The sequence below is a fragment of the Enhydra lutris genome, unplaced genomic scaffold (genome assembly GCF_002288905.1).
Source record: "Enhydra lutris kenyoni isolate GAN:26980312 unplaced genomic scaffold, ASM228890v2 scaffoldscaffold18, whole genome shotgun sequence".
Lineage (NCBI taxonomy): Eukaryota > Metazoa > Chordata > Mammalia > Carnivora > Mustelidae > Enhydra > Enhydra lutris.
Window position 1 is genome coordinate 15,413,124 of NW_019154102.1, and position 27,817 is coordinate 15,440,940.

Here is a 27,817-nt window from a genome sequence, read left to right on the forward strand (position 1 = left end):
CCATGGAAAATTCTATCATTTTCTAAAGTCAGCACTCAACACTGGCAGTCAACTCACACTTATGCTACTTTTTTTTTCATAGTGGCTAACACTTACTGGGTTCTGTCCCTGTGCCAAGCACTGTTCTAAGCACTTTACATGTATTAACTGATTTAATCCCCAGAACAACCTTAATGAGGTAGGAACTATTTCAATTCTTACTTTATAGATAAGAAAACTGAGGTTATAACTCTAGCTTTCTGGAACTGCTGAAATAATGGAATTTAAATGTACATGGCAGGGGGTGGGTACAGAGAGAACTACAATGGTAAACAACAAGCAAGAATATCCTCTAACTATTCTTAATATAAAATTTTAAAGAGAGTTTACAGGCTACATGATACATGCTATTGTCCTAACACGGGAATAAAGTAATACTGACTAGCCATTTTAAATTTTCTCAGTAATTCAACTAATTGTTTAAAACTGAATTTAAAAGCCCCTTGAATAAAATTTAAACATGGAAAAAATGAATAAAATGGTTTCTTTGCCAACCACTTTAAATGTATACTAACCTATGAAATTAAAAATGGAACACTGAGCCCATCGTCATCTTTTTTTTAATATTCCAGCGGTAAACCATATTAATCTAATGTAGGTTATGGGCCCTTCCAAAAGGAGTATGATGTAATAATTATTTTGGACAGTTAAATTTCTCCCAGAAAGAGAAAAACCTGGGTTTTCTCTAGTCCTTATTTTTACTGAAACACTGACCAAGTTACATGCATTTTTAAAAAGGCAACAACAGGGGCGCCCGTGTGGCTGAGTCAGTTGAGCAACAGACTCCTGATTTCAGCTCAGGTTATCATCTCAGGGTCTTGTGGGATTGAGCCCCAAGTCAGGCTCTGCACTCAGTGGGGAGTCAGCTTGTCCCTTTTCCTCTCTTCTCCCCTATCACTTGTGCACGTGTGCTCTCTCTCTCTCTCTCAAATAAATAAATAATAATAAAAGGCAATAACAGTCTCAAAATATCTCCCCCAAGACATTTATTATTTATACAGGAGAAAACAAACTTTGCAGTGTTTTAACCTCGCTGACACCACTTTAATCAACTGATCAAGGATAACATTATCTATAATAAGACATTTGATATCATGTACCCTTCTGATTAGGCTGCACCAAAGGACACATTGTTTCCATGGTATGTCACCAAAAAATGCATAATCTCCATCTAGTAACCAGAAAATGTCAGACCAATGCAAACTGACAGACATTCTACAAAATAACTCAGTACTCCTTCAAAGTGCCAAAGTCATAAAAGACAAAGGAGGACTGAGAAATTCCCAGACTGGGAGAGATTAGGAGATGCAGTAACTGCCTGGGGTATGGGATCATGAAACAGAAAAAGACATTAGTGGAAAACTGGTTAAATTTGAGTATGATCTATAGTTTAGTTAATCGTATTGTACAGACATTAATCTCCTGGTTTTGAGTAATATAATATGATTATATAGACTGTTCACATTAGAGGAAGCTGAATAAAGGGTATATGTAAACTAGTCGAATTATTTTTCTGATTTTTCTATAAGCTAAAATTACTCCAAAATCAAAAGTAAAAACGAAACAATAAAAACAGAAAATACACAAAATAGCCCCTTAAATTAATAAAAGGCATTAAAGAACAAATTCAAAACTCTAAGTTGATTTTTCAGCCTTCTCACAACCTAAAAGTACAATTATTTCCATGCTGTGCTGGTCCTATCAAGTCACAGAACCTCCCAAGCCTCCCATCCTTTCTCTGATGTGAAACTGCCAATTCACACAGCCCCCTGGTCAAGAAGGTTGTTATACAAGTATGGCCACTCAACAGACTAAGTGATACCAGACCCAAAGTGATCCATTTCCCACAATGACTAGAATTTTGCAGAACTATGTTTCATGGATTTTTCTTTAAGAAAGAAAAAGAAGTTATGACACAGAAGGGCAACTTTACTATTAATCTACTGTAGGTGGCTTTATTAGAAAACACTCTGTATATGCAATAGTATCATAGTTTCTGAATTAATATATTTACATTTATTTTTCTTATCTATAAAGTCAGGGTTATAATAGTGCCTACCTCATTAGGTTGTTCTGTGGATTAAGTCAGTTAATACATGTAAATTCAGTTAATATATGTACTTTTACAGGTAGAAATCTTTAACAGTGTTTGAATTTGAGTTCTGTCCACCTGCACACATGAATGAATCCTCGTCTTAAATAGTTTATGAAAAGGAATAGAAAGGGAACTGGGAGGAAAAGGAATAGAAAGGGAACTGGTTAGGAAAAAGCAGCATCAAAGTGTAATTCTGGTATACCTCATTAAAACAAAATCTTGAAAAGCTATAAAGTCAAGGACTTTCCTGAATTATTCACTAAATTACTTCATTACAATGGTGTTTTCTTCAGATTAGAGAAGACACTGTAAAAGTTTAAGCTGTGACTGCCTAGGGCCAACCCTGAGAATTCTGGCCCCAGATAGTCATGAGGGCTATATCCAGGGTCCTTCATGAATTCTTGAATCTATTAAACCTATTCTACGGCAAGTGATTTGGTCTACCTATAAAATGGTAACAGTATTTTCCACACTTCATAGAATTTGTCACCAGGGCTGAATGAGAACAACAAAGTTGCTTTGAGATTTGGATGTTGGGCCATCTGCTTGGTAAATTATTCAAACTGTGAGGGTTAAACCAGGGATTTTCCAGGACCTAATGTAATGTAAATTTTTCTTTAAAAAAGTACTTGCTAAATACCCACTATATTTAGTTAGGCATACAAGTAGGTCTTACTAATACTTAGTAATTCTGCTCCATCATTTTAGATTTATTTTCTCAGAGATTCATCTCTATTTCTTGGTATCTAAACAAATGTGTATAATCTATTATTGGTAGATAACTGACACCATGCAATTTCTAGTTTTCTACTACTTGTAACATGTAACAGGCTCTGAAATACAATCAAAGGCCTCAAAAATCATTGCAATTAGTGTCAAGGTTGAATGTGGTCTAAATGTTTGATTTTCAAAAACGGGGAAAAACAGCAACCTAAGTCGGAGTTAGTGTATGTATTCCCTGCCCTTAAAGGGAAGTTAACTTTTAACTCTTTCATAGTTTCATAATTCCATTATAAATTCTATTAAAAAGGAAGGGGAAAATGTAGTTGAAAATTCAAATTACAAATGAATCATCAATATTGTTTCTAAAAGTAAGGTTAGCTACCTATAGAAAGAGAACATTATTACAAGATGACAACTATTATTCATGTGACAAAAAGAAGTTTCATCTTTTGAGAATTTTAGTTTTCTCTTTAGTTCATGAAAAGTTCTCAAAGTAGCGACTGATCTTTCTTTGACCAAATCATGTTTTCCCCATAAATTTTTATAGCAGTAATTTAGAGACATTGTGTGTGGGAGGCTAAGAACATCGATTTTTTTTAGCAGAGTGAATATTTTAAATCACTCAGTGTGGTATTCCTACTTAAACGCTTTTCATTAGGAAAATGATACATACATATATACAGCTGAGGTAGTTTTACAAATTTCCTCTCTCTACTCTGATTATTGTTTTATTATCACATTACAAATACCCTAATTATGCAAAATTACTATGATCAATTTTTCCTCCTAATTTGCAACTTTTCCCATTACTTCCATTTTATACATGTACAAGAGAGTGAATACTTCCCCTCACAAACAAATTAGAAAATCTGACAAAAAATGAACACACATTACTAGGCAGCATGTCAGTATTTTAGCAAAAAGATTCAATTTTTAATAAATTTCCTATAAAAAGAAAAATAAACCTCAATTATAACCCTTTCTTTTAATGAAAACACAATGCTTTAGAAAAGAATACTGGGAACTTATGATTGTTCATTTTAAAGCAGAAAGGAGTCCCCTCTCATCAAAGATCAGATCTAAAATTATTAAATTTCTTCCCATCATATCAGAGGAAGAACAACAAAACATTCAGGATAGAAACATGACTTAAAATCCTTATAAAGCAAGACTCAATATTTTTAAAAAATCTTAGTAATTTTTTCCTACCTTGTGAAAATGTCTAAATAGTAAATTGTATTTATTTCAAAGGCCTAGATCTCTTGAGAGAATCTCAAGAGGAGATTTATGGTCAAACAACAAGATTCTGAATAAACTCTCAATAGCTAACCAAAGTACAACGACAGCACCATCATTCTGGCCTCCAAACAATTTTCTTCAGAGAGCAACATAATTCACAAATTTAATAATTCAAAAGAAAACAATGGACATTAAGCTCTAAAGCATGTAAAAAAAAAAAAGCTACGTACACTAGCTTGGATTGGAAAAATATTACACATGAAGAGTTTGCAGGTTTCTGTTGACCAACAGTCAAGAGGCAATAAACACCTATAGATATTTTTCTCAGGACTGATGGAGGTGAGATTAACAGTGTAAAGCCTCCCTAAAAACACAAAAGCCTCAGAGCTAGAGATTTATTCAAACCTTTCTCTAAGACAGAAGGAAATATAATTCATACATAACATACTTCTAAAGCTGAATGTGAAAAAATTAAACATAAGAGATCTGATTATGATTCAAATTGTTCCTCTTAGAACCTTACCTTTAACCTGAAGTACTGACAATGTGACACTTAAAGCTATAGAATACCTACCTCTTTATTCCATTGCTATCAGCATAAGCTAGATAAACAATCTTCTCACCAGCAGATAAAATCCAGACAGTATTAAAGCATCTTCCAATTACACTTGGAATCACACATGGAATAGCTGTCTGCTCAGTGTTCTTTCACTTAAGCACCTCATAATGTGTGTGGGTGGGCCTGTTACGCAAAATAGGTAAACACTATATAATTCTAAATTCTATTGGCTGAAGTAGGAACTCAGTTCTCCCTCATGTCCTCCCTAAGGAAGCCTATAGCCCAAAAGGGAAGAAACGGAAGTAAGAGGGAAGCACAGAACAGTTTTTAACACAGGCTTAATTTCAAGTTATGGAATAAGGCAGTATTCTATTTCTTAAAAGGCTGACTGAATTAACTATATAAATGCTCTAAAAATGTCAGAGGTATAACTACCTTTCCATGATAGTGTAATAATCTATTTTTAACAGATTTAATATAAAAATCTGTTAAGAAATATTCCATTAAAAAAAAAAAACCCAGAAGAATCAATGCAATTCACATATAAAGAAACAGTATCCATTTGGCATTATCTAATGCATCAGACTTTTTTGGTCTTGTTACAAAACACTACATTAACCCAGGCATAAGAACAGCTGAACATTCAATCACATTTTCAATTGATCATGTTTTTTTATTTCTAGCTTTGTATTTTAAAATAAATTAGATTTATCTGGTGCTCATGAACATGGAGAATCAACAGCAATACCCAGCGGTGAGTTGAGATTGTTTAACATTCCTCAAATAGCTACTGAGGGCACCCTACTTACATACTTCAGCTGCACTTGTAAACTTCATTTGAAGAGTTAATTCCCTGCTACTCCAAATTCCCCCATTCCTCCTAAGAAATGTGTTTTCTTAAGGTGAAGGGTTGTGCATGGAACTCAGTTATTCCTCTACACAGTCAAAGGTGAGCTTAATTACATTTAAGATTTTCTGTGCTTAATTACATTTAAGATTTTTTTTTTTAAAGCATGCCAATTAAGTCACAAGAGTAAAGGCTAGTTCATACCTGTTCAGTGAGCTGTATATGCAAACCCATCCATACTCTCCCACCCACTAACAGGGGCTGATACTCCCTTATACAAAAATGCTTTCAGTTGGCCTAAGTCTTATAATACCTTGTTACCTAACACCCTGTCATAAAATAAACCCCCCCCCATGTTATAGCTGCAAGTTTACTTCTCTTGCTTCCCAGCATTCCATATCTGCATCATATCCCCTGAAGCTGTTCTTCAGTAAATCTGCATAATGCTTCCTTCGCCCCTTCTGCTGGCAGCAGGCCCACTTCAGTTACCATGAAGAAAATCTGCTCCAGTGGTCTGCTTTTGTCTAACTAGTGTAGATGCATGTCCAGTTCAGGAAATAAATCTGTAAAAATGATCTGGGCATATTCTAAGATTTTGCTATTTGGTGATCCTGCCTTGTCATGTGATTCTGGGCTGATGAAACTGCTCAAGAAGCCAGACATGACAGGTCCAATACTCATACGAAATAGAATGTAGTTGTGACTATGCCTTAAACCTGAGTCTACAACAAAACCTGAGGACGTGCCAGTCTTTAGACCAACATATCAATTCTCTTAATTTTGGGAGTGTGTTTCTTGCTCAACAACTAAGGTAACTGAGATATAAGTAGCTCCTAAACTACCTTAATGATTAACACTAGAGCATTAAGATTATAAAAGGTCCTTATGTATTTCAAGCTCTGTGTTTATACCAAATAGTCTCCTGAGGGAATACAGTTTTCTTAAAGAACTCTAAGAAAACATTAACAACAAAACCTCCATATTTTCTAAGTGAGTATGGTGAGTTATTTTTATAAATGAGACAAAGACCCATATTCATAAGGGATGGAAGGGCTAGAATTAAATCCCCAAGCTCTTCTTTCCCAGTCTGAATTCTACTTTTTTCTTTCTTTTCCTTTTTTTCAAGTTTTACTTATTTAAGTGATCTCTACACCTAATGTAAGGTTCGAACTCATGACTGCAATGATCAAGGGTCAGATGATCTACCTACTAAACCAGCCAGATGCCCCTACTTTTTGCTTTTTACATGTGCTTTATTTATAAGAATGTCTGATTAATAATACCATGTAGACCAGCCAAATACAAAAACAAAAACTTTAAGCACTTTTCTTGGTTGGTGGGAATCAAAGTTCCCAAATGTTGACAAATGGGCCTGAATTTCAGTGACCTTCCCCCTACTCCATATCTAGCTTGGTTTACAGGTGTCTTAAACTTCCTGGTCTCTATCTACAGTGTCTGAACTTCAGGCAAGTATCTCAGTTGAGCTTCAGGACCAGTGATAAACTTATAGTACCCTGAAAACTTTTAAAAATCATTCTGGAAAAAGGCTAAACAAAACAAAGTATACTTACCTCATAATTTCTAGGCCTTTTCAGATGTTTCTTTTCTTATGGTCCTGTTTTTCTTCTTATAAGTTGTAGTTTAGGTTTTGATTTCACCTTTGGACACAACTAACCTCTGAGAGCGTGCTTCTTCTCTAATGGTCTCTGAAAACTTCCACGGAAGTAATTAAGGACGTACTCCTCATACTCCCTTTACCTCTAGCCACGCCTACAGCAGGTGTGTAAATTATTTCATCCTTTAGTTCTGCCTCACTGATGATGTGTAGGTCATGTTCTTCTAATACATAAGTAAATTCATACAGATGGCATTGGCTATTCTATAACGTCTTTAGTGAGTATCTACATGTTCCTGGTTTTTCACTTGCCAAGTCCATCTGCCTCCAATCCTTCTGAGAAAAAGACATAATGGAGTCTAAGATTTTTCAACAAGGAGTGGGGGAAGAAAAAAGGAAAAAGGAAGAAGGAATAAGAAGAAGAAGAAGGAGAGGAAGAAGAAAAGGAAGAAGAAAGAGAAGAAAGTCACCAGTACTACTGCCCCATATAATCACATTCTAAAGCTGGAAAGAACCTTAAAAAATACCCTTCCTATTCAACTTGCACAATTTTCCTTTCAATTCCCTCATTTTATAGATGAGAAAAATCTATACCCAGAGAGGGTAAGTTATTTGATGAAGTTACAGGACTAAGTAGTGGAGGTAGCAAACAGATCTTCTGACTTCTTCTCTTCCCCCACCCCCAGATCTTTTGACTTCTGTTGATCTGTTTCATTAGTTTTGGAGGCAAGACCACAAGCACTAAAGAACAGACCAGTCACTCAACATGTAACTCATATCTTACACTGTGCAAGTATTATCATATGAGACAGCCAAGTATTAACCTTTAGCTCTATTATTTGTTGTGCTGGTTGTTATAATAATTTATATCATAAAGAGGAAGCTGAAAATTAGATAAATAAAAGTTTGATGACAGGCATACCATGGAGATTTGTTTCTTTTTGCTCATCAGAGGAGCTATGCCTGCCTGAACTGTCTGTTCACTCTCCACTTTGTGGGCTTTTGCTAACCTGGAAGTCTCCTTAAACAAATCAAAGAAACCTAGGTATCAAAGGTACTGCCTCTAGGATAGTAAAAGACACATAAAAATAAGTATTGGCAAGGAGGTAGAAAAGGTGAAATCCTCAATCATTGCTGGTAGGAAAGTAAAACGGAGCAGTCATTTTGGAAAACAGCCTGGCAGTTCCTTAAAAGAGTAAACATAAAGTTATCATATGACCAGAAATTCTACTCTTAGGTATATATCCAAGAGAAACGATAACATATGTTCACATACAGACTTATGGACGAATGTGCAAGGCACCATAATTCATATGGTCAGAGTGGAACAACCCAAATGTCCATCAACTGATGAATGAATAAACAAAATGTCGTCTGTCCATACAATAGAATATTTGGTAATAAAAAGGAATAAAGACTCGTTAGAATAAAATACAAATGGTGACCAGACTAGAGAACTCCTGAACAGTCATACAAAGTTTAATTTAGCTTATTAAGCAAGATAAGTGATGGTAACTTGACCTGGGTCACTTCTAAAAATCAAAAGCAAAACACTTCCCCCAAATTGATAAGAGGTGAGCAGTAACCAGTTCTCTTTAAGAAAATTCCAATATTGCAAGTTGTCACCGTAAAGAATAAACATTCATGCCTTCACACTATATAAGGTGCTTTGTAACAATATACATCTGAGCCTCATTCCATGTTTTGGTTTGAGTGCTCCTGGTTTGCAAACTGTCTTTTTGATATGTGTTCAATAAACTTTTACTAATTTCTACGTAAGTGATTGATATTACTTCTGTTTTCTTTATGAACTTTTGACAGTACTGATAGATGCTACAACATGGATGAACTTTGAAAATATCATGTTAAATGAAAGCCACTCACAAAGGTCTACATTATTATATGATTCCATTTACATGAAATGTCCAGAATAGGCAAATCCAGAGACAGGATGAGGGCAGGTAAGTGGGGTTTGAGGAGTGATGGCTAAAGGCTATGAGGTTTCTTTTCCAGCTGATGAAAATGTCCTAAAATTGATTGTGATGATGGTTGCACAACTCTGTGACTATGCTAAAAAGTGAAGAATACACTTTAACGTGGGTAAACTGTATGGTATGTAAATTATATCTCAATAAAGCTGTTATAATAAATAACAAAGAAACAAAATAGTACCACATTAAAAAAAAAAAAACCACCCTGCCATAAACTTGAGATTACTGAATACTGGAGTACATCTGGAATTAAAATACTGATCTTTTGAAGAATAAAAGATCAGAAGAACTTATGCAACTTTAGAATTTGCAAATTAAAAAACTCTACCTATTTTAACTCCTATTACTTGTTGAACCAGAGAAATGGAAGGAAGTAATCACTTGAATATTCTACAAGTTTTTACAAACAGCTTAAGACTTTCCCAAACCAAATGCTTTTGGTATCAGAAATCACAAAATACACAATTAGGTTTGGAATTTCTAACCTCATATTGTTTCAATCTGGCTTTAATTGCAGACATGAGTTTTCTTGGTTTATGCTTTGCTGACATCTTACATCACCTTCAATGAATGCAGTGGAGCACAGTGTTTCCTTTGACATCAATCAGTTCATCAATTCTCTGACACCAAGTGGGTGTCCAACAATTCAATTCAATTGACGCTACCTACCTGGAGTTAACTCAGATCCCACAAGTTAAAGAGCTCAGTCCCAAAAGACCATCCCACTTCCAAAGACAGTTGCAAATCCCAGGCTATTTCTACTTCTGACTAACAGACTATAAATCGGGGGTTTCCATGTCCCACTCCACATGTTCCATAGTTTACGAATATGATTCACACAATTCAGGAATACACTTCACTTACATTTACCACCTTATTATAAAAGGAAATATTAGCTACAAATATTAGCTTACAGTCCTATTTGGTTAAATAACTAAAAATAGTTTAAAAGCTATTATTTCTAGGTTACCAGATGATGATATCGCTACACAATAAGATTATAAAGAGCCATCCCTCTTCCAATATTCTAGATTGGTATTTTCCATTAAATGCTTATTTGTGATTTTTTGGTACTTACAACAGCAATTGTAGGCTTCCCTCACAGTTTAATTAACTTAGATGTTTGAACAGTTTTCATACTGAGGGCTGTGGTCGCCTTACTTTTTTTTTTTTTTTTAAAGTAGGCTCCATGCCCAGTGTAGAGCCCAATGCAGGGCTTGAACTCACAACCCTGAGATTAAGACCTAAGCAGAGATCAATAGTTGAACACTTAACTACTGATCCACCTAGGGACCCCTCTCCTTACTTTTAATTTTGTGCATCTAGATAACTAATAATGCAATTACTAATCCAACAAATTATTAGTGAGCATTCACTATAATACCAAAAGCTACGGGAATATTCAAATGAGTGCAAATAGTGTGATTCCCTATACTACCACTATTTCCTTATTGTTAGGAAAAAGGGTACAAATCAATCAGCCCAACCCAAATCAGTACAGGATAGATAACTATATTAAAGCAAAAGACCAGAGGTACTGTAAGACCTCAAAGAAAAGTATTACCACTTCAGTGGAAGAACCTCCAGGGAAATCCTCATAGGAGGGGTATTTGAGTTGGGCCTTGTGAAACAGAAGATGGACAGACTACCAAGACCAGAGAAATGGCAGGTCAGGTGGAAGAAACACATACATCAAGACAAAAAAAGGCAAGGAGTAAAAACTATAGTGAGTCTCAAGAAAGAACAAGTAAGCAGGTTCCCTCGAGTGAGGGACTGGTTAGACCAATAAACAGTAAGTCTGGAAATCAAAGCAGTATGTCTCTATAAGCTCAGTCACTATCAGCCAGCACTGAATAAATGTCTAATACCTGAATGAGATACAGCTAAAAGGCAAAGAAGTGCCCTATATTGTGGGCCTTAAGGATCAGGGTAAGGTAAAGAGATTGAACTTTATTCTGGAATTAATCAAAATTCTTTAAACAAGGTTTCAGAGAGGCGAAAAAAAAAAAAAAACCGTATTACCTACTAGGCAATAGGTATTAAGAACTTTATATACATTAAACTCAAACTTTATAACTGTTTATAACAGATATGGAAAACAGGCTAAATAATTTGCTCAAGGTCATTTTGACACTGAGTGGCAAAAGTTACGATCTGAATTTAAGGCCCTGTCCTTTCCATCATTCTACACAGAAAAGGTCAATCAATCAATCAAACCAGGGCCAGAAGTCATCTGCCAAAAATGCCCACAATAAAAATAATGTATTATGTCAAATTCATACTTTTAGTCTGGATTACTACCAAATTATGGAAAATGGGTTTTTGCCAAATTTGGGTGGAATTTTGGAATATTATGACCCAAAATGTAGGCTGTAGACATGAAACTCACTTTAGGGATTCTTGGGAAGTCATCTCAAAAAAAGAGTTCTCTTTCAGAAGAGAGTAAACCAATATGAGAAGTCAATCTGAATATGGAGAGGGAAATAAATTCCATTTGCATTAAGCCAAAATGGATGAAGTAAGCTATGGGAAGCCCCAAAGGCACAGGCAGCATGGCCTTTTTTTCCCTAGTTACTAATTCTCCTCACATGTCTTATCAATTTTTTACTATTTAGAAAAATCTATATTGATGAATATAGGGGGCTGGTGTGGGATCCCTCAGCATTTGTGTACTATTGTGTATTGTTCAACATCTCCCACAGGGAGGGTTCTTTTCCTAAGGAAGGTTACCAGAGAGGGACGGGTTTAGAACAGGCCAGTAATGTGGCTCCTCAAATGAGGTGAGTTGCATAGATGCTTCTGCAATGCAAATATGTAATAGGAATAAAAAACTGTATATGGAGCTAGAAGATGCTTATCAAACTATCTGAAACCAGCCAGGTCAAAACTGATCAAAAGAAATCTCTGATGTTGGACATGGTCTTTATATTTTAAGGTACTGAGAACCAGGACAAATTTGACCAAGTCTGAGTTTACTGAGAAGCTGGGTGGGGTAAGTGTGGGTGGGGTAAGTGGGGTAAGTGGGTGGGGTAAGTGAGGTAAGTGTTTTATTTTGGTGTACAATACTAAAAGTCATAATTGGTGATTTCTTTGGAAGAAAACCAAAGAAATCACCAATTGACTTTTAGTATTGTACACCAAAATAAAACACTTCATTTTTAAAAATTTAGTGCAAGCAAAAATTTTGATTCCCCTTTATAGCCTCACAATAGAGAAAATTCTTTACCTCATATTTTTTCAATGATGGACAGACTACCAAGACCAGAAAAAACATTTCCTCAAAACATATTAATTTGCAAAGCCCAGGTTGTTATTAACCCTTTTGCTGATGCTTATTAAACAAAAACAATACAACAAGATAGAATCGAAACATAAAACCCGGGGGGCGCCTGGGTGGCTCAGTGTGTTAAAGCCTCTGCCTTCGGCTCAGGTCATGATCTCAGAGTCCTGGGATCGAGCCCCACATCGGGCTCTCTGCTCAGCAGGGAGCCTGCTTCCTCCTCTCTCTCTGCCTGCCTCTCTGCCTACTTGTAATCTCTGTCAAATAAATAAAATCTTAAAAAAACAAAAAAATGTATAAAAAAAACCCCCATAAAACCCATCAAATTCCATGCCATTAAGAGTTGATTTGAGGGGCACCTGGGTGGCTCAGTTGGTTAAGCCTCTGCCTTTGGCTTAGGTCATGATCTCAGGGTCTTGGGTGGGGCCCCAAGTCGGGCTCCCTGCTCAACCAGGAGCCTGCTTCTTCTTTTTTTTTAAATTAACATAAATTGTATTATTAGCCCCAGGGGTACAGGTCTGTGAATCACCAGGTTTATACACTTCACAGCACTCACCATAGCACATACCTTCCCCAATATCCATAACCCAAGCACCCTCTCCCTACCCACCTCCCCCCGCAACCCTTGTTTTGTGAGATTAAGAGTCTTTTATGGTTCTCCTCCCTGTCGGTGTTCTCTGTCACTCTCCCTCTCTGTCTCAAATAAATAAATAAAATCTTAAAATTAAAAAAAAAATTGATTGAAAACTTTTCAGAGACACGATTCCATATACACTTGTTGGGAGACTATGCTTTAGTAGATTACGATACCATAGCAATGTTTCCTAAACAATGTTAAGTGAGTTGAGTTTTTGACTCTGGTGAATATGGCTTGAATTGGTAGTGGATGTCTTCCGGAACTCTGTTGTGCTAAAAATGTATTCATTTAATGCTGTTTTAACTGTTTTTCTCCAAGTCTATTTCCAGTGAGAGCTTGACTGAAACAACTGCAACTTTGCTAATCACAGTTCTATTCCTTGTTGTCAAAGGATTACTATACCTGAAATTGGAACTTACCTGGAAAATCTAGGTTTTTGCCTCAGTTAACATTTGAAAATCAGAATTTAGCTTCCCTCTAATTACATTCATTAGGACTGACTGCTAGATAGGAGTAGATCCTTTTTTCAGAAAGCTTCTCTCCTTGGTTGACTGACTTTTTTCCATCAATCATCTCAGATAAAAACAGATTCTTCCCATTCATATCATTTAGAAACTATATTCTCTACTGTAGATACCTGAAAAGATGGTATGCTGTTAAATCTAGTTCTCTTTTAAGTACTTTCAGCTCAAACTAAGATTGGGGAGATGAAAATATCAACCAGTTTTCTTCACACTCAAAACCGAGAACCTATTTGTACCAAAATTGAGATACAAAAGTGGGTGTGTGGGGAGGGGACGAAGTATAGTTTTAAAGCCCAGAAAGATAACACTATCCTATTCCGGAATTTCTAAAATTAAGGTTAGTTCAGTACACATTTACATGGTGCCTACAATGGGTCAGCTACTGTGCAAGGAGTTGCAGATACAAAGATTAAATGAGAAATATTCCTCTACAAAAGGAACTATTAAAATTAGGAAAAACACCCTTTTTTGCCACTAGAATTTTTCTGAGATATCCTTTTAAAATCATGTGATAGTTTTATAAGCAAATAAAGTTATACATGGTATACTTCTACGCTTTTTTTTTTTTTTTTAATTTATTTGTCAGAGAGAGAGAGGGAGAGAGAGAGAGCAAGCACAGGCAGACAGAATGGCAGGCAGAGGCAGAGGGAGAAGCAGGCTCCCCGATGAGCAAGGAGCCCGATGTGGGACTCGATCCCAGGACGCTGGGATCATGACCTGAGCCGAAGGCAGCTGCTTAACCAACTGAGCCACCCAGGCGTCCCCTTCTACGCTTTTTTTTAAGAGGATTTGAAATTTTTTTTAAAAAGACTTATTTATTTGACAGAGAGAGATCACAAGTAGACAAAGAGGCAGGCGGGGGCGGGGGGAAGCAGGCTCCCTGCCGAGCAGAGAGCCCGATGTGGGGCTCGATCCCAGGACCCTGGGGATCATGACCTGAGCTGAAGGCAGAGGCTTTAACCCACTGAGCCACCCAGGTGCCCCTACTTCTACGCTTTTAGAAGACTGAAAGACTGGATTCACTTCTTATTTTTTAATTTTTAATTTTTTAAAGATTTATTTATTTGATAGAGGGCACAAGCAGGGGGAGCATCAGGCAGAGGGAGAAGGAGAAGCAGACCTCCCCACAGAGCAGGGAGCCCAACATGGGTCTCGATCCCAGGACGCTGGGATCATGACCTGAGTTGAAGGCAGACACTTAACTGACTGAGCCACCCAGGCGCCCAGTAATGTACTTTTTAAAAGCACCGTAGGGGAGCGCCTGGGTGGCTCAGTGGGTTAAGCCTCTGCATTCGGTTCAGGTCATGATCTTAGGCTCCCGGGATCGAGCCCTGAATCGTGCTCTCTGCTCAGCAGTAAGCCTGCTTCCCCCTCTCTCTCTGCCTGCCTCTCTGCCTCCTTGTGATCTCTATCAAATAAATAAATAAGATCTTTAAAAAAAATTAAAAAAAAAATAAAAGCACTGTAGGGCCACTGGGGTGGCTCAGTCTGTTGGACATCCGACTCTTGATTTTGGCTCAGGTCATGATTTCAGGGTTGTGAGATTGAGCCCGGGGTCTGCTCTGCACTGAGCATGGAACCTGCTTGGGATTCTCTCTCTCCCTTTGCCCCTCTACCCCCCACTCCCCACCCCTGGCTCTGTGCACTCTCTCTCTCTCACATAAATGAAAGAATGAATGAATGAATAAAAGTACTGTATGCATTTCAATTGCCATCAACATTTCTTTCTTCTCTTCCTCTTACTAGGGAAAATATTTTTTTACAGGATCTCAAAAATTTCCTAAAATTTTATATTTTTAAACAGTTAAAGACTGAGCTAAAACTAATGTGACATCTCTAATGAATTTTTAAAAAATTTTAATTTGCTTCTACTGTCATCTTTAATTATTTGTCCTAATAATGATTCCTGCTTTTACTGGAGTTTTATTGTAGAGTATATGACAATATGTTTTAATTTCTACACACATCTTTAAAATTCATATAGCTTATAATTCTCTCAGCAAGGATCTCCTCTATTAATATTTTCACATATTAACAGCTGTCAAAAAATTGGGTTTTATATAAGTTAAAAATTAATTTTTCATAACAGAATAAAACATATTTTAATTAACATATTATTCTTTCTCTTTGAAGTCCCTGACACAGACATAAAATTGCTGATATTTGGATCAGTAAGTTTGGTGGATTTTTTTTTTTATCTTAACCTTTCACCATAAAGTGTTTGGTCTATTACTGTGTTTACTGAGCCAAATATCTACAAGGACAAATGGCAAAGCTTCTACTATTCATTCCAGCTAAATCAATTAGGTTATTCACACATTTATTGAACACTTGCCAAAAGCCCCCCCCTTGGTATCAATAAAAAGCATTCTTATAATAAAGGTTTTTTTGTTTTGGAAAAAAGCCAGCATTCTTAAATTTACTGTGTTACTTTGCAACTCCTGCTTCACTTGCCTTCTACGTCGTGTAGGAGGAGGAAAGAAACCAAGACATTCAGAACAAAATGTGAAGTCAAGGGAAATTTTTAGACAGCAATAATTTGTGAAAATGACTTAAACTTACTGTCAGAACAATCTTTTGTTGAGAAACATAAATGTGGGAACTTTAACATACCCCTGATATTCAATGAAAAAATATGAGACTCAGAATACCATAAATTCAAATCTTATTTGTTTAAACTAATTTGGACTCTTTTTTATATGTAACTCAATAAACTGCAATTAAAATAATATTTGAATAGGTTTTGTCTAATTACTCCTCTTAGAACTTCAAAAAAAGACTTAACTTCTTAATAACTATGAAATATATTATTCTCTTCTTTGTGATTATAAAAATGTTCTTCAGTAAACATTTAGAGTATTTATAAATTTTCCAAGACCACTCATTTAAAGTCACACTGTATTTTGGAAAGCTCACTTTAAATGAATGATCTTACATTTGAAAAACACATTAATACATATATAAAAACCAAGCACATTAATATGTTGTTGATTCTAGAAGATGTATAGAGTACAGACTACAATTGCTAATATTGCTGATCCATATACAGTCACAGGAATTTCTTTAACAATGTTAGAAGATTAACCTAGAACCTTCTAAGGAAATGTGTGTAGAATTTTTTTATTCAAATGATCGATTACCTCTTGAGAAACAATGTAATTTTTGTTAGAAATGATTTTCAACTTCTATTTATACTACAAAGAGTTATTGTGGTGGCTGAAATAGAAAGCTTCCCATATGATGTGTCACAATAAGATCCATTACTTTTGGTTTTTAAGTTTTAAACCACGTGTCTTTAGGACCCACCATAATTCAAATTCTTCCAACTTTCCCCCAGATTTAAAAATGATATATCACATGTTTCTGACAAAAAAAATGAAACTGATTATGGGACACCTGGGTGGCTCAGTGGGTTAAGCCTCTGCCTTCGGCTCAGGTCATGATCTCAGGGTCCAGGGATGGAGCCCCACATCGGGCTCTCTCTCTCTCTGCCTGCCCCTCTGCCTACTTGTGATCTCTGTCTGTCAAATCAATAAATAAAATCTTAAAAAAAAATGAAACTGATTATAATTAAATGCTCAGTAAACAATGGTTGTTTTAATGTTGTCACTATTTACCTGTAAAAAAATTCTGATAATGTTTCAAGACCCATTTAATATGCCTTTTCCAGTGAGGAAGTCTTTCTTTATTTCCTAAATACTTATCCTTATATCCAGCTTTGCATTACAGTAGATATGGGTCTTGTGCCACCTCCTATTAAAGCTGAAAACTCTTCTAAGGGAAAAATTGCCTTGCTCATTTTGCAGAAATTGGTTAATAAAAGAAAAGAAAATGTTAAATGTATGTTTAAGTTAGATCTTATGAAGTCTTCATTTTGTTATCATTTTTTAAGATTTTATTTATTTGAGAGAGACAGAGAATGCACAAGCGGCGGGGGGGCAGGGGAAGGGGAGAAGCAGGCTTCCAGCTGAGCAGGGAGCCCCATGACCCAAGCCAAAGGCAGGTGCTTAACCAACTGAGCCACTTAGGCACCCCTGAAGTCTTCATTTTAATTTGGTGAGTAAAGCATAAATATTTCTGTGGTGTCAAGAAATTTGGGGGCATCTGGGTGGCTCAGTTGGTTAAGCGTCCACCTCTTGATTTCGTCTCAGGTCATGATCTCAGGGTTCTGGGCTCAGTCCCTGAGTCAGGCTCTGTGCTCAGTGTAGAGTCTACTTGGGATTCTCTCTGACCCTCTCTCTGTAAATTAAACAAAATTAAAAAAAAATTTTTTTAAAGAAAAAACCTAAAATTTTCTGAATACTACAGGATGGTAAAGCCTTTTGGGGATATTTGTACTCATTCACATATATATGAATGTAACATAAAGAATTAAGGGAGTGGGACCCTTGGGTGACTTAGTCAATTAAGCCTCTGCCTTCAGCTCAAGTCATGATCCCAAGGTCTGGGATCCAGTCCCACACTAGGCTCCCTGCTCAGAGGGAAGCCTGCTTCTCCCTTTGCCTGCTGCTCCCCCTGCTTGTGTGAGTGCTCTCTCTCTCTCCCTGACAAAATAAATAAATAAAAGCTTAAAAAAAATAAATAGGAGGAGCTATCTAAATAATTATATTAGAGACTGAAATGTAAATATAATTTTCCACTTCATTTTATATTTTTTATGTCAAAAAGAATAAAAGTATAATACATACTTTATTTGCCTTTTCAGTAATAACTGAGTTTCCATTTTCAGACTAAAATCAGTTACAGTAATGAATACATGAAGCCTTTGTTAGTGTTCCTCATCACCACTTACTGCTCCTCCTCTCCCCAAGGCCCTGAGTGTCTGTAAGAGAACCTTAGATTTCATGGTTCTTTATGAACTTTTTGGTCTAAAGCCCAGTCTGCTTAAGGCATTAAAGAAGTATTAACCTAGAAAAACATGTGAATCCCTAAAGACACTGTTGCATATCACAAGAACTAGTTATAAGCAAATGTGATTCCATAACTAATACAAAAATTAATAGTATGGAATTTGTTAAAGTAGCCCCAATTTTAAAATTTTGATATTTTCAAAGCTCTTCAAAGTTGAAAAGTCCTAGCAATTCCCATTTATATATTGCTTTAAAACAGTAATTTGGAAGGTAAGTCATACAAATTCCAAATTAGCACTGAATACAAAATTAAAAAAAAAACAAACAACAAAAAACAATCAAACTGGTCTTTCTTTAGTTGAGCCCCAACTCTTAAAATGGAAAATATACAACAAGAGTTAAGGACATCTATTTTCTGTTGCCCAGCATACATCACCCTTCCTGCAATATAATGGTATCCTCATTTCCTTTTTGGAAATTACAGTCTATATATATCTGGTGGAGTTGACTACGTATGCCCTCAAACTTGATGGGTAGGCATATGGCTCACTCCCAGACAATCCAAGCTTCACATTCCTGTGGCCACAGAGCAGGCCAGTCTGAGCCAATAAGATGCAGTGAGGCTTTTGCTGGGCCTTCTAGGAAAAAGATGGTCACATCTTTCTGGATACAAATCACCCTGCAGGGATTTAGGAGCTGAAGGAGTTAAAATTATCTGCTACTCAGGTAGGGCTGGAGAATAAAGCCAGCGAGAGGAAGTAGTGCCAGGCAGGAAAAGCACAGAAATTGAGTCTTAACATTATTAAAGCCTTGGGTGAGGCCATTCCTGAAGCCACACCTATCCTGGTCCAGTTTATACAGACCAATAAAACTTTTCCCCTCTTAAGCCAGTTTGAGTGGAGTTTTCTGTCACAATAAAGTTTGTTTCCCCAAGAGTAAATACACTAGGCCACAGAATTCCATTCCAAAAACATGGTAAAACAGACTCTTCTTCATAAATGATTTTGTTTTTCAAAGTCCACTCTCCTTCTCAAGATCCCCTCCTTGCTAAGTTCAAAGGCTGTAGAAGACTTTTTATCTTCTGCATTTATATTGTCTTAATACAAAGGAATTTCTCTTTTGGCCACAAAGAAATAAAATAAAAAACCAACAACGGAAAAAAGAAATAATAAGCAATGGGGAAGTGGGGGAGTAAATCATCTATAGAAACTATAACCAGATGTACTTTTTTTTTTTTTTTTTTACTAAAGGCCTAAATGAGAGTCAGGGACTAAAACTTACAAAATTAACCAGATTCAACTATATAAAAAATCTAATACAAGACCTCAAAATACTAAAGTCAAAGTTGTGATTCAAAAAGCAGCTGAAAAAATTAAAAGGAAAACTTTTCCTTGAGAAATTGAAATGTCTATGACTTTTAAAAATAGGCAAATAACTACATGATTTCAAAAGGTATAGTTCATCATAACCATAAAAATTACTGATTTTAAACATAATATGTGAATATGACATGCTTTTGAGCTTCCAAGTCATTCTGAAAATATTTAGCAAAAGAAGATTTAAAAGAGTAAGTAATTCACAACAACTAAAGATACTTTAATATTTAAAATTAGTACTCCTCCTTTCTAGGGATTTTGGAGACTTAACAGCTAACAAGAAAAAGAGAAAAACAATGCATGTGGAATAATATGGAATTTAGATGTATATCCTTGTGCTTCCCATATCATATTCAAGTGAGCTTTTAACTGCATATTTTAGATCTTTTACATTTTAAACACCAGGTATGAGTACTAGAATGAATTACAATATTTGTATGATCACAGTGAGATATATGGAGTCTGGTATGCAAGAGGATGAGATACATTATTATTAGTTGAGATGAAATAAAATAGAGTGGTTGAGGGAATTCTGTAGTCAGACTGTCTATGTTGACTCCTGGCACTGTTATTTAATAGCTGTAAGTCTTGGACCAACCCTACTGAGGCTCAATCTCCTCACCCGTAAGCCCAAGATAATAAGTAATAATATTAACATGTATGCAGTGCTTATCATAATAGGTACCAGGTATTTTTGAAAGAACTTTACATATTAGTTCTTTAACTCCTAATTGTATTTTTGGGAGACAAATAATATCTTCTCTGTTTTATGAGGAAACTGAGGTCCAGATGAGTAAATCACCAGAGGTCACACAGCTAATAAGTGGTAGGGCTGGCATTTGGGATAGGAACCTGGGAAGTCTTGGTTAAGAGACCACACTTATAAACACTACAGTCTATTACCTTACAACAATATAATATTACCCACTTCAAAGTGCTGTTTTGAGAATTAGAACAAGTGCATAGCTCATAGTACAATAAAGATTTATTGTAGTTCTTTTCATAGTCACTTTCTATGTACTTGGATTTTTATATTATCAGTTAAATATTTACTTTAGTATAGAAACTCTTTCTTGCTAAAGAGAATTTGGTGGGGGAGAAGGACAACCCTAGAAATTAATTTTTATGAAGGGTAATAAATCACTCTTCAACAACTTTTATAGCCAGGTACTGCTGAAGCTCCCATAAGTTTGACTTTGAGCATGGGAATTTGAGGTACCTTTGAGACATCCATGGAGCATTAGAGGCAATTATACACACAGGTCTGGAGCCTGGGCTGGAAATACAAACCTGAAAACCTTCAAAGTACAAATGAAATTACCTAGGCAATGAGTATAGAGTATGAGAAGAAAGCCCAAGATTAAGCCTTGAGGAGTTCAAAAATTTAGGAATCTGAAAGAACAGTAGCAACTCCTAAAAGAAATTTTATTTTTTTATTATTTTTTTATTTATTAATTTGACAGACAGAGATCACAAGTAGGCAGAGAGGCAGGCAGCAAGAGAGAGAGGGGGAAGCAGGCTCCCCGCTGAGCAGAGAGCCCGATGTGGGGCTCGATCCCAGGACCCCGCGATCGTGACCTGAGCGGAAGGCAGAGGCTTAACCCACTGAGCCACCCAGGCGCCCCCTAAAAGAGATTTTAAAAAGCGACAGCATCAAAGTGCTGGTCTATGGTGTATGGCATCCTGGAAGTGAAGAATGCTTCAAAAAGTAGGAAGTAGTCAGCAATGTCAAATGTTGCTGAGAGGTCAAGTAAGATAAATACTGGGAAAAAAAAAAGTATCACTAATACAGTAGGGAGATAGTAAATGATCTTCACAGCCATTTCAAAGGAATAATGGGATTTATTTTAAACACACTTACACATCTCTTTATCAAAAACAGCAAGCAAACATTTGAGATATACTGATAATTATATTGGGTCTCCCTTCTTCCTACCTCCAGCCCCCATAATGCCCATCCAAGGAAGGCTATACTGGTGAGATATTCTGCCATGAAACTATAAGCCTACTGTAATTTTCCTCATTGCATATTAAGCACAGTATTGGGCACTAGGTAAACAAGGAAAACCAAGACTCAGTTCTTGTCCTTAAGAAATGTATGTAAAATACAATTTTAAGTCAATGTAATATGGTAAAAGTAGTGTCTGCACCCCATGGAAGCAAAGAATACTCATCCCAGTTCAGGGGGTACGGTCAGACTGCTTTGTATAAGAAACATACCCACTCATTCATTTTGAGCAGCTCCTATGCACTAGACCCCAGGAACACAAAAGCAATAAGCTTAGATCTCTGGATCCACATAGCTCAGGGTTTAGTAAAATGTGTCTAGATATGTCAAAAGAGAAATTCTAATACAATGTGATCAGTGCTGTAACAGAGGTATTAAACAAATATTAACCAAATGACAATAAAAAGTAAAAAAGCCTGAGACCTTAACCCAAACATGGAGAACTTGGAGAAAATTATATAAAACAATAATATTGAAGATTGGCTTTGAAGGATGAAAAGGTCTCAGCCAAAGATGTTTATTCTACGCAATAACATATGCAAAGGTTCAAAACCATTTTGAGAACAATGAGAATTTCATTATGACTTATGCACAGTAAAGAAGGAAAGTGAGAGGGAAGCTAAAGGTAGATGAGGGTCAACAATTTAAGGACTTTATAAGCCAAGACAGAATTTGGCGTTTTGTTTTTTTTTTTTTAAAGATTTATTTATTTATTTGACAGAGGGAGGGAGTACGTGCATGCGCATACACAAGCTAGGGGCAGACGTAGGGGGAAGGCAGAGGGAGAAGGGGAAAGAGTCTTAAGTAGACTCCACCCCCACATGGGGCTTGATCTCACTACCCTGAGATTGCAACCAAGCTGAAACCAAGAGTCAAGATGCTTAACTGGAGAACCAGAATGGACTGACATAACTATATTTATTTTTTTCAGACTCTCAAACCTGACAAACTAGAGTCATGATTGTACCCCCTGCTCTAACCTATCCTATCCCTAATCTATTTCAGTAAATGGCACCACTATTAACCCAGTAATTGCTCACAGCAAAAACCTGAAAGTGATTAATAACTCCTTCTTCCTCATTTTCTATATTCTGTCTACAACCATGCCCTACCATATCACTTTTAAAACATACTCAGCATCTTTGCTCATGCTATACCCTCAGCTTGAAGCAATATTCCCTGTTCTTTGCCTAGCTGGCTCCTCATTTTTGAGATAGCAGCTTAAATGTTAATTCCTTAGAAAGTGTTCTCTGACCATCCAATATACAATATAACACAGATGCCTTCCTGTTATTCTCTCTCAGCACCCTGTTCTGTATTTACTTGTATATTTACTTGTTTTTAATATCTACTCCCCTTCCTAGTCTGTGACTTTTCATTAGGAACTGTCTCATTCTGTTCTCTCCCCATATATTCAATGCCTTAATATTGCCTTCTACATAGTAAAGCATTTAAGAAATACTCGTTGTAAGAAAAAAAGTAATTTCTAGGAAAATAACTTTGAAAGCACTATGGAGGATGTGTGAGGAGGAAGAGGGTGTGAAAAACAGGAGGAGACTAGAACCAACAAGATCAGATCAGATAAAAAGAGCCCAGGTGAAAGGATAAAGAGCCCAGGCAAAGGGGAATGTGGAAATGAGGATAGAGAATAGTAGTACTTGAGAAACCAAGGTGGAACTGACAAATTCCTGGCTTGGGCATTTATAGAGTGAAACCTTAACTTCCATCAGGATTGAAGGAGACAGAACAGATACTGAAAGAATGAAGAGATCTTCTTGACAATGGTAAGTTTGAAGAATTTGGATTAATAGGTCTAGTAGGCAGCTGAAAATTTAAATGTGGCACACAGGAGGGAGGTCCTGGGTTGGGGAACACATCTTTTCCTCTCTTCTTCCACCTCTACAAATCAAGATGTTGGGAGGAATAAAAACAGCTTCCAATTTTTGATGACCTACATTATGCTTGACATTGTGCTGAGGGTTTTATGTATTTCTATTCCTTTCAACAACTCTACTAAGAAGGTATTTAAAGCTTTGAGAGGTTAAGTAAACTAAGTCAACTGCCCAAGGCAGCAGAGCTGTTAATCAGAGGCAGAAGGATTTAAATCCAGTTTTCTTTATATCAAAACCTCTTTCTGTATACTACCTTACTTGTAACTTGAATGACCACCTATGAAGTTGGTTCTGGGAAGGGAAAAACAACAAAATTAAAGGAGCTATCAGACTGAGAAAAAAGGGAATGAACCTAGAGAAATGAGGCTTCAAAAACAAGTTTAATAAAATTTCATGTGAAGGAGTTGGAGAAAAAGAAGTAGAGTTAAGATTTAAAGACCCAGCCAGAAGAACATCAAACTGTCATAATAGTTTTATAAAATATGTTCCATGGCATACAGCATCAACACATTTGGTAGCCTGTTAAAAATGTAGGCTCTCAAGTCTCATCCAGACTTACAGAATCAGAAAATGCATCTTAATATGACCCCCAGATAACTTGCATAACACATTAATGCCTGAGAAGCAATGGTCTGATACCATTACATAGATGAAGACACTAACCAGGCTAAAAAAACAGTTTGCAGAGCTAGAAGTCAGGCCTTTTGCCTCTCAGGCTAGTATTAATTCTGATTCACTATGTACCTTTCAAACAGACACATCAAGTTGAACCTCACTAACCTGCAGTTTTGCCATCACAACATTTAGGAATTGAAATGAGTTTAAAACAAGTCTTCACCAACCCTTTTGAATGTTTCCACTTCACTTGGAATTTTAAGTGTTCCCATGAATTTTCTCCAATTTTTTTTTTTTAAGATTTATTTTTTTATTTTAGAGAGGGGGTAGTGGGAGAGAGCGAGAGCGGTGGGAAGCCAGAGGGAAAGGGAAAGAAGAAGATTCACTTCTGATCACGGAGCCAACTTTGGGCTAGATCTCAGAATCCTGAGATCATGACCTGAGCTGAAACCAAGAGTCAGACACTTAACCGACTGAGCCACCTGGGTGCCCCTGCCAATGTAATTTTTTTTTTTTAAAAGATTTTATTTATTTATTTGACAGAGATCACAAGTAGGTGGAAAGGCAGGCAGAGATAGAGAGAGAGAGAGAGAGGTGGGGAAGCAGGCTCCCTGCTGAGCAGAGACACGGGGCTTGGGGCTGGATCCCAGAACCCTGGATTATGACCTGAGCCGAAGGCTTTAGGTTAAAGCAGAGGCTTTAACCCACTGAGCCACCTGGGAACCCCTGTTTTTAACATCACAATATACCTTAGCCATTTGAGTTGCTCTAAGAGAATACCACAGAATGGATGGCTTATAAACAACAGATTTATTCCTCACAGTACCAGAGACTGGGAAGTCCAAGATCAAAACTAGCAGATTAGGTGTCTGGGGAGGGGCCTGCTTCCTGGTTCAAAGATGGTCATCTTTTTTTACTGTGTCCTCACATTGACAGAAGGAGTGAGGGATATCTGAGTTCTTTTATAAGATCACTAATCTCATTGATGAAGGCTCTGCCCTCATGACCTAATCCTTCAAAGATTTTATTTATTTGACAGACAGAGATCACAAATAGGCAGAGAGGCAGGCAGAGAGAGAGGGGAAGCAGGCTCCCCACTGAACAGAGAGCCTGATGCGGGGCTCGATCCCAGAACCCTGGGATCATGACCTGAGCTGAAGACAGAGGCTTTAATCCACTGAGCCACCCAGGCGCCCCTCATGACCTAACCCTGTCCCAAAGTCCTACCTCCAAATACATCATTGTATTAGGGATTAGGTTTCAACACGTGAATTCTGGGGAGATTCAGTCTATAGTCCTAAATGAAACACATACATGCCATGTAGTCAGAACTACAAAGAATTCTTAATTCACAGAGTAAGTTTCAACTCTGATTGTTCAACGTGAAAAAACAGTAAAGACTAAGAAAAAGACTTTTTATTGGCAAGTCATTTAAAATCATGGAATCATGGAGTTAATAGACACCTTACAAGGCTGAGGTGACATATTTCATCTAGACTGCCAACTATCTAGCTGCTGACAGTGCAGTACCAAAAAGGGAGTATGAGCTGATTTGGGGTCAGCTATTAAGGTATATCTGCCATGGGTTGGTCCCAAAGAGGGCTACCATAGAGTTGTTAACCTTGTAAAGATAAGGAAACTAAGGCCTAGGGAGGTTAAATGAAATATGAGTCATACACCAAATAAATGGACAAGAGTTCTAGGTCTCTTGACTTCTGGTATACTGGTTTTTATCCAGAATCCACCTGCTTTTCCTCTCTGATACATCTATTCAACGAAAGAGAACATCCTTTTTGTGTAATAGCAAAAATCAAGCCAACTAAAATTTAACTGAGAATAAACAAGTCCTCATGATTTATAAGTCCTGTAACAACGACTTACATGTAAGTACATTCAAAGATTTATATGAAGCCCACAATCTCTAGGTTGTATCATAGTGATCAGTGAATGATTTCTGACTCAGATTATTTTCTGACAATTTTACATCATGGTGAGTTTTTCCATGTTAAAATTCTTTAGAGTTTGGCCATGATGACTCAGGGCATCTAGATGCTATGAAGGAGCTTTCAATTTAAGAAGTAGGAGGAGAATGAGGGGGCATACTGAATCATTAACAACCTACTCAGTTCTGAAATCTAGAAAATCCTTTTTGGAAGCCATTTTACGGATAGCGTAAGGAGGCAGATTCTGGCTAAAGCCTTTAAAGACTGGTCTTTAAGAGGTGAACTATATACAAATAAACTGGTACACCATTTCTAAAAGAGACACAACCATCAAGTTGTGACTCTTTTTGTTAACTAAGTATCAGTGACGAAAATAATGATAAAAAAAAAAGGTCTGGTGTCACTGAAGTCACAGACATGATTCTAGGTTGAACAGTTTAATAAGGGCCTAACTCAAAATTTATTGCTCCTTTGGTGAACTGATAGGATTTAGTTCAGAGGCTGAATCATCCCATTTTAAACAAAAATTACAGTAAAGCAGTAAGTAAATTTAAAAAGCTTTCAGATTCATGAAGTCTGTCCAACACTAAGGTTTTGAGGAACCAACAAATCGCCTCCAATTGTTTTTACTTATTGTTAAAAAATAAAATTAAACTTTATGATGCCTTCTAAGGATTAAGCCAACTGACATGATGAACACTACAATGAGCATCTAACTAGCCAAAAATCAGGGCCAATCACCTTGTAATTTATTCCACGCAAGGATGGAGAAGTTATAAACTTCTTTACCACATTACTGATTTTCTTATCCTTTCCCTTTCATTGTCAAAAAGCACCTTATCAGAAGTCCAGGCAGTTTTTTTCCAAGGCCATTTATTATTACAGTGATGATGAAGTCCCTGACTGATGTTTTTGGAAAAGACAACACGCACCAAGAGCTGAAAATGGCCTTTGAAATTCTACTAGGCTTCTAACTCTATTAAATTTTGCTAGTTTAGGGGTGCCTGGGTGGCTCAGTAGGTTAAAGTCTCTGCCTCTGGCTCAGGTCATGATCCCAGGGTCCTCAGATCGAGCCCCACATTGGGCTCCCTGCTCAGCGGGGAGCCCGCTTCCTCCTCTATCTCTGCCTGCCTCTCTGCTTACTTGTGATCTCTGTCAAATGAATAAATAAAATGTTTTAAAAAATTTTTTTGCTAGTTTAGGTATAGGTTCTGGATGGATGCAGAATTAACTCACGAGGCTTTCAGTTCAATGAGTGTACTACTACTTCCTACATTATTCAGTTCAAAAAGTACTGTGTTCTCTGGGTCACATACTTATCTCTTAGTGCCTAGCTGATGGGATATGCTATCTCTCTACTAGAACACACACCAAAAAGGGGGGGCAAGAAAAGATAAAAAAGAAGCTAAGTAGGTAAGACACAAATAGGACAAGTGTTATATTTGTCACCTACCTGTTACTTCTTTAACACTCTTCATTCATTCCAAGCCCACTCTGTAAGTATAAAAAATGGGAGACATGTAGAAAACATGGTGGAGGAGCAATGGGCACTAAAGCAAGCAAAGGAAGATAAACAGAGCCAGT

At 36.8% G+C, this 27,817-nt stretch overlaps 1 protein-coding gene across 5 annotated transcripts in view; it reads right to left on the minus strand.

The window, feature by feature from the left end:
• LOC111148074 (pellino E3 ubiquitin protein ligase 1) overlaps positions 1-27,817 on the minus strand; it is a 73,399-nt gene that overhangs the window by 35,171 nt on the left and 10,411 nt on the right. The window contains exon 2 of one of the 5 annotated variants that reach the window (XM_022504459.1): positions 27,687-27,727. The exons of the other annotated variants lie outside the window; for them this stretch is intronic. The gene's annotated coding sequence lies outside the window, so the exon portion shown is untranslated. The remainder of the gene's footprint in view (positions 1-27,686; positions 27,728-27,817) is intronic. 5 annotated transcript variants of the gene reach the window in all.